Source organism: Microtus ochrogaster, chromosome 19, assembly GCF_000317375.1.
Source record: "Microtus ochrogaster isolate Prairie Vole_2 chromosome 19, MicOch1.0, whole genome shotgun sequence".
Classification (NCBI taxonomy): domain Eukaryota; kingdom Metazoa; phylum Chordata; class Mammalia; order Rodentia; family Cricetidae; genus Microtus; species Microtus ochrogaster.
In genome coordinates this window covers 18,569,318-18,575,875 of record NC_022021.1, presented here as the reverse complement: position 1 = coordinate 18,575,875, position 6,558 = coordinate 18,569,318, and the positions used below count along the sequence as shown (strand labels likewise).

General features: G+C 43.6%; 1 pseudogene; it reads right to left on the bottom strand.

The window, feature by feature from the left end:
* Positions 1-618: 618 nt before the first annotated feature.
* On the bottom strand, positions 619-900 carry LOC101995450 (annotated as a pseudogene).
* Positions 901-6,558: the final 5,658 nt, after the last annotated feature.

The following is a 6,558-nucleotide window of genomic DNA, read 5'->3' as shown; positions in this document are numbered from 1 at the left end:
CATTGGATGCTCTGCAAAGGGGGAGGAGCTCAGAGTGAGGGCTGACATTTCACAACGAGGATGTTGTTTCACAACTCTTCACAAGCCAACCCTGACTTTCAGGAAATGAAATGAAAATGGCAGAATTATCAATCTGAAGATACACAATCTTCTATAAAAGGAACTGCTGCTCTTTTGAGAACACTCAATCATATCACTGAAAAGTCCAGATTGCCCAACAGACTGGCAAAGCCAGTTGTGGGGATCAGGTCCCAACAGATCTCTGGTCTTAAGGGAGTTAAGTCTATGTTGATGGTACAGAGGGAAGAGGATATAAAAATGAATTTAACTTTTCCACAATTTTGGTGGCCACATATGTCAAGACCAGGACATCTCTCCTGAGAGCCAAGAGTAGTCTTTCAAATTTATCAAGGAAAGATATGTTCCATCATCAACCATTATCAATCCAGCCTCACATGTTCCTTACCCCAAAAAAAACAACTAAATGTTCTGTGTGCTAATAACATAGTTTTAAAAAACAGTAAAATGAAATTCTACATTTTTATAAAACTTGATAAAAAATAGTATTTCTAACTGTACAGTCACCAGATGTACACAGTTATCAAAACCACACACATTTCACTTGGCGTCTCCAGCACCTTCAGCTTTTTGGGCCTGGTCCGTTTTGGCGGCTCCATTCTCTGTAGGCTGCAGGATTATTATTCACATGCTTGGCAACATCAGCCTCCCCTTCTTCCCCTTGGGTACCTTTTCTCCCTTCTTCGCAAGGGCCTTTTCAGGCTTGGACTCTGGCATTGGAGGAGCAGGTATAGCGGACAACCTTGAAGACCTTCTCTGTAGCTTGTCCTTCACCTTGGCTTTATCTCCTTTAGTATCCCCTTCAGCCTTTCTTTTGTCCATAGCAGCAGTGGGGGAGAGGAGGGCATCAGCACTGAATGTGTAGATGCAACAGCAGGTTTGGCCTGGCTGGCGGTCGTTCTTGCGGCTTCTTGCATGTTTTTTTTTCTTTTTTAGACAGGGTATCTATACGAAACTCAGACTGGTCACAGACTCCTTAGACAAAACCGACTGCTCTGAAACTCACAATCTCCCTGTCCCAACATCCCGAATGACAAGAGTACATCTGGCAACCACCAGATCCAATTTCTGGAAGATACAAACATACTGCCCAGACTACCAATTTAAGCCATTTAAGCAAAGATCTGTGCTCAACTATGTTCATAGCAGCATTATTTGTCATAGCCAGAATCTGAAAATAACCTAAATGTCCCTTGACTGAAGAATGGATAAGGAAAATGTGGTACATTTACACAATGAAATACTACACAGTGGAAAAAATAATGACATCTTGAAATTTGTAGGCAAATAGATGGAGCTAGAAAACATCATATTGAGTGACGTTACTCAGATCCAGAAAGACAAATATAACATGTACTCACTCATAAGTGGCTTTTAGACACAAAGCAAAGAAAAACCAGCCTACAACTCATAATCCCAGAGAACCTAGGCAACAAAGAAGACCCTAAGAGACATACATGGATCTAATCTACATGAGAAGTAGAAAAAGATAAGATCTCCTGAGTAAATTGGGAGCATGGGGATCTTGGGAGAGGGTTGAAGGGGAAAGGAGAGAAAGGGAGAGGAGCAGAGAAAAATATATAGCTCAATAAAAACAGTTAAAAATCAAAGTGTGTACAATCTCATTGAGAATCATGTGTGTCACGGTAATGTGAGAAGTACCTGTGGCTCCTCTCTCTAGTATTTGGGCAATCTGGACAAGTAAACATGCCTTGTGGGTTTGGTGCCATATTCATAAGATGGTGCTATCTTATAACAGTGTCATGATGTCCTGAAGCCTGAGACCGTGAAACACAGTTTTAAAATCCTACAAAAAGAAAGAACTTATGTCTGTTTGCTGGTTTTCTTGAATTTATTGAGACATCAACAATTATTCAAAGACACCAATGTAAATGACCGCACATCTTTCCATTCGTCAATATAGAGCAGTAGATTTGTTTGACTTTGGAAGGTTTAAAACTTTAAAATTTTTATTTCTTAACAATTTCACATGCATATATAATTTGATCATTGTCTTTTGGTCTTACTCTTCCCATCAACCCCTTCTTTCCCAGAAGACTCTCCCCCCACACACTTTCATGTCATGTGCATGTGTGTGTGTGTGTGTGTATGTACACACAAAAGCCATTGCTTTTTTAAAAAAATTATTTAAATGTATTTTTGTATGTCTGTGTGGATATAGGACCCCCTGGCAGTGATATTACAGATATTTGTGGATGTTGAGAACCAAATCATGTCATCTGGAAGAGCAGCCACTGTTCTTAAGCCCTGAGCCATCTCTCCAGCCTGACCCACTGCATTTAATCCATACACCCGCATGAACATGGGTGGGAAATTATTTAGCTGAGTAAAAACAAATTACCAGTGGCAATACCTCTGAGGAATACGATTCCCCTACCCAGGCAGCCACTGTCAGTGAGAAGGAGCCCTCTCCTATCCACAACGGAATGTTGACGGACCCAGTCTGGTCCAGTATGGTGAGGGCAGACACTGATGCTCTGGGTTCATGCCTGAACATGAAATTTTAAAAAAAAAAAAAAAGACTTTGGAAATGTCAGTCCTAACAATGAGCGCAATCCAATCCCATAGTTCTCTGAAGTGTATCATGTGGAACCCAATGTAATCCCAAAGACCTCTTGAAATTGGACATGTCCCCCAAGAATCCTATCGGTAATATTTTTGTACAGAGACCCTGGCCTACAATTTTCCCATGGTGAGCCCTGAGCCATCAGAAGAGAATATAGTCAAGGAATATCACCTTTCCCTCTCATTTCCTTTCCGCCTACAGGTGATAGAAACCCTGGAGGCAGAGAGGGTGTAGCCTATAAAGCAGCCTAGGATTTGACCACCTTCACTCCTTCCACACTTCAGGCTCGTCTAGCAAAGCCACTCCCTTGTCATCCTCAGTCCAGTCAAAGCGGGCATCTCGGCTCAGGCACGGTTCACGGCTATGGTACCGGAGATTGCTATAGACAACATGCTTTGTTACAGCCTCTGAGGCCTTGGCTGCAATGCACTCTGCTTTGTTCTACACGCTGCACAAATCCAAGATAAGCTTGACAGCGGGTTTCACTTTCTTACTGTAAATTTCAGTTACCCCAAGTCTGGCTCGGGTTCCTCTGTGAAGAATTCTAAAGGGTGTGACATTCCTTCATAGCCCTAACATTCGGCCCTGCAGTCAACTGATACGGTCATGTGTGTGATACATCTCTACAACTCACTTTTTAACATTTTTTGACTTATTAATTCTACCATTCAACCTCGGTTACAAAGGACAGAGTCTGTTCTAGCTGATTTGTAGAACAGTTTAGACTTGATTTCAAAAGCCAGATGGTAGAGGCCGCCAGCCATGTCGGGAACCTCAGGGCCACTCCAAGGAGCCGGAGAGACCCACGGAGGCTTTGTAGGGAGACAGGACAGCAGAGGATGAGCTTGCAGAGCGCTTCATATCCCTGGAAGAATTGAAAAGAAGCAGGTCTTATGGGAAGATACTTTTTAAAAATACTTTCATGGAATTGGAAAAAAAGATGGCAGAATGCACGCAGCACAGTGGAGAGAAGCAGAACTAGAGATGCGGTGGCAACAGCAACAGCCGTGGGAGTGTGGGAGCACGGCCACACAAAGGAGTACGTGGTAGCAGAGTAGGGCCGGTTCCCAGACTGCCAGGAATCTCTGGCCTGCCTCACGCCCACCCAGTCACCACCCACTAGGCTAGTAATGCTGTCCAACCCTGGAGCCAGGATTGTGGCAAGGAGCGCTGCTGCTGCTGCTGCTGCTGCTGCTGCTGCTGCTGCTGCTGCTGCTGCTGCTGCTGCTGCTGCTGCTGCTGCTGCTGCTGCCGTCCTCCCTGCCCCAGGAAAGAGAACATGATGCTATGGTGCTGCTGGCAAGCTGCAAACAAGATGGTCGTGCCAGACAGGCTGCCCAACCACGAGATCACCTTGCCTATGGAAAACAAGAATAATATCCGAAATGAGAAATGGTTGTTTCTTCAAAAGATGCCTTTGCTCCGTGCTGCCGCCAGAGGGCGTGTTGAGGTCTGGGGTCCAGGCTGGCAGAAACCAGGTTTATGTTCATGATCCGTGCTGCTTCTGGCCGCTTTGGGCAGGCGCCTGCTTTGCAGTGGTATGGATAACTGCAGACTCATAACTGAGAAAGAGAGATCCTGAGATATTTCCGTGACAACCTCTCCCCCACCAAAAAGAGAAGAGAGGAGAGGAGGGAAGAAAATGAGAAGAGGAGAGGAGAAGAGGGAGAGAGAGAAGACAGAAAGCTATTGAAAAGAGTTCTTAAAATTTGTGATAATACCCGGGCAGTCCCAGCACTCGGAGTCAGAGACAAGCGGATCTCTGTGAGTTCGAGGCCAGCCTGGTCTACAATAGCTAGTCCAGGAAAAGCTCCCAAGCTACAGTGAAACCTTGTCTCGGAAAAAAAAGAAAAATGAAAAAAGAAAAAGAAAGAAAGAAAGAAAATTTTGTGATAAAGAGTGTATGTAGCTCTTCACGGTTGTTGGCTTCTGGCCTGTTGGGGTAGGGATGGGGGTGACTCAGGCCTCTTTAAGAAACTGCTTACTGAGAGTTTGATCATGCTCCAATGGTGTTTTTGTTTTGTTTTGGGGGAGGGGCACAAGGATGGGAGAATGGACCTAGGAGGAATAGGAAATGAGTGTAATCGTGGTATATTGTATGAAATTCTCAGATAATTAACAGAAGTATTATGTTGAGGATAAAACCTAAATCTGACATCAAATCATGTGGGTTTGGAAGCTGTTTCAGTTACATATCAGTGTGTGGATCTGAACAGTTTTCTACCCAGTTTTCTAGCTGTACTTTTATTGTGGGCATCCTATATATGTGGGCGTGAAAGGATCTTCCTGTCAGAATATGATGCAGATGAAGCTAATTCATGTAAAACACTTCATATGAATAGAATAAGCAATAAAGTTCATTGTTATTATCTAAGCATAGAATAGCTTGCTAGTATTTGTTTATAATTTCATTAATAATAATATTAAGAGGTGATTTTTTTATTGTTGTAGAGAATGGAAAGTCATAGGAGGAAAAAATAGATCACAGTGGCAGTGACCAGGAAGTGACTATAAAGAGGCAGCATGAGAAAGTGAGAGCCCTGGCAGAGGACCGTGACGGATGCATGCCTTCATCCACTGTCGAAATCCATACCACTGCACCTCACAGAGAGCGTATGCAATCATTGGAACACTTGACAATTGGGACCCTGTAGAAGGAGCTGCTGGCTGTGTTCCTGCCGCCCAGCTTCTGGCCGCCAGCTAGCTTATGCCCCAAAATAACAACACGGAAACTGTATTCTTTTAAACACTGCTTGGCCCATTAGTACTAGCATCTTACTGGCTAATTCTCACATCGTGATTAACCCGAGTCATGGTGGCTTACTGGGAAGATTCTAGCCTATGTTCATCTTGGGCCGGAGCTTCATCGCATCTGACCTGGAGAGGAGCAGCATGGCATCTGCCTCACTTCCTCCCAGCATTCTGTTCTGTTTTCTCCACCCACCTATGTTCTGACCTATCAGGCCAAGCCGTTTCTTTATTAATAAACCAATGACCTTCCCACATCAGGACCCAACCCCTGGACAGGAATAAAGAAGGCCACTCAAAAGCCAGACTCACAGCCCAAGCTAGTTTTGTGGAACCAAAGCACTTTACTTCCAGATGCCAGACTGTACCACATCCACCACCAAGACAGGGAACACAGAAACTGGTGTTGCCGCTCACAGCCATTGCTGTCCTTACAGACCCTGGAAGCTAGATAGCAATACTCCACAGCAATCTCTTGCCTATGGCCAGACACAGTTTCTTCTTGTCACTTCTTGAGCCACCACATGTCACTGCAAAACCCTAGAAGGATGCAAAAGGGTGGCTGAGGCCAGATCACGCAGTAGCCGCAAGAAAGGCTAGAACAATGAGCATTTGTTTGGCTTTGTAATGATGACAAAGTCTGCCCCTAAACATATTGAGAAGTTAGAGAATTATGTCAAGAATAGAGAGAAGTTCAAAAGCTAAGAATCAAAATATGAACTAAAAATAGTTCAAAATTAATGTATCAACAGAAATTCTCTCAGTAAATACTTGTTGTATCACATTTATAGCAGAAAAACTAGAAATTCTCTCAGAAAATTACTTCTTAATAACAAATAACTTTGACAATAGTTAATTGTTCTTGTTTTAATTTAAATATAGGTTTGAGTAAAAGCCAGAGGATTGGGGAATTTACTGTGAGATTGTTTCTCCTAATAACATCATACACATTACCTATAAAGCCTCACCAAATGTGTGCTGACCAAGAAGAACAGCGAGGAACAAGCCAAAGTGAATTCAGAAAAGCCCAAGAGGCCTCAACCCTACACAAACAACTGTATAGGTAGCCAAGGAAAGCTGGAAACAGGAGGGGTGGCCTGATGTGGGGGGGGGTTCAATTGTCTATGTGTTACTTTCATTGGTTT